The sequence below is a fragment of the Arachis ipaensis genome, chromosome B03, assembly GCF_000816755.2.
Source record: "Arachis ipaensis cultivar K30076 chromosome B03, Araip1.1, whole genome shotgun sequence".
Taxonomy (NCBI): domain Eukaryota; kingdom Viridiplantae; phylum Streptophyta; class Magnoliopsida; order Fabales; family Fabaceae; genus Arachis; species Arachis ipaensis.
In genome coordinates, this window is record NC_029787.2 from 40,719,651 (window position 1) to 40,721,301 (window position 1,651).

Here is a 1,651-nt window from a genome sequence, read left to right on the forward strand (position 1 = left end):
TTTTTTCTCTCTTCTTTTCCTTCTTCCTTCCTTCAACCATGGTCTTGATCATCATTGGATCACCATCTATCAAACTTGTGTTTGTTCACATCTTTAAAAAGTTCGATGAGAATTTTAATACTTGGAGACACCTTGCATGGCTTACTATTTAGACCCTAAGAATAGAACGTCAACTAAATGATACCAAGGTTCCAATACAATTCGAACATGTATCTAAATCTAAGAGTGATGCATGGCCAAATCAAATACAACAACAGCAACAGAGCAACTTTTACATAAGAAATACGTCAAAATGGTTGGTGCCAAAATGATTTAGCCTTCACCACATAGCTCATTGTGTTTATGAGTACCACTTTCAAGAATAGGGTGGTTAATTGCATCAAATTTTCTGAAATCTAGCCCATAATCATCGATTATTCCTCTATTACATAGAAAATCAGGGTTTAGAGTCTCAAATTCCAGCTAATATTGTTATCAAGAATATGGAGTTATCAATAACCAAAAGAATATGGAGGCCTAGAAGTGGGTGATATTGTTATCAAGAATACAACTCTTCTGTTTAAATGGTGGTGGAGATCTGTAAATGAGGATCAGCCTTTATGAAAGAAAATGGTGGAATCTTGTTATGAGATTCAACCATTGATTAATATGGAGGATCATAAGTGCAGTAAATCAAATAAATCATGAAAAAATATAATGGCAGCAATAAATAAGAGTGAAAAGCCTACAAAAAGGTGGCTTCAGAGGTATAAGGATATTTGTTGGTGATAGTATGAAAATTAAATTTTAAGAAAACATCTGACTCGCCAATGTGAGCCTAAAAAAAAAATTTTTAGAGTTGTACACTGTCTCAAATATGAAAGATTTTGTGATGGGAGATTGTGGGATGTGGAATGGAACCAATTGGGTTTGAAACCTCCAATGGCGTAGGAACTTTTTTGAGAGAGAAAAATGCGCTTTTGAAGGGTTTAATTTTTTTTTGAGTGTTTGTCTAAATGTAGGTAAAAAGGATGTAACAGCTTGAAATACAACATTAATGAAAAATATAGTTTCAAATCTTTCAAAGAAAATACGATTCAACTAATTCTTAGAGAACCTCAAATAAAGTACACTACTTTTGATAAACTATGGAGTGGTATGGTTCCTCTAGAGTGAAGTTACTATCTTGGTTTGTCATAGGAAGAGTCCTAAATACGAAAGATAGATAGATAAAATTTAATATTGTGAATGTTGATGAGGCTTTATGTGTTCTTTGTGGTAGAGAATTAGAAACTAAGGATCACTTGTTTTTTAATTATAACTTTGTTAATATTCTTTGATATATTGCTAGGATATTTTTTTTTGTTTAGTCTAAACCATAGTTTAGAAAATCGAACCGGACCGGTCGGTTCAACCGAGTTAACCGAGAATCGGTCATATGGTCGGTTCGGTTGACTCTAAAAACTGGCTGGCAAAAAACCGGTTAGAGAACTGGCCGAACCGGCGATTAACCGGTAAACCGCCAGAACCGGTCGGGTTTTTTAAGGGTTTTCGGTTCAGGGCTACACTCAAAACGTCGTCGTTTTTAGTGCCCTATATATGAAAGAAAACACCCTGAAGATTGGAAACCCTAGCCGCTATCCCATACCATCATCCCACCCCTTTCTTCCTC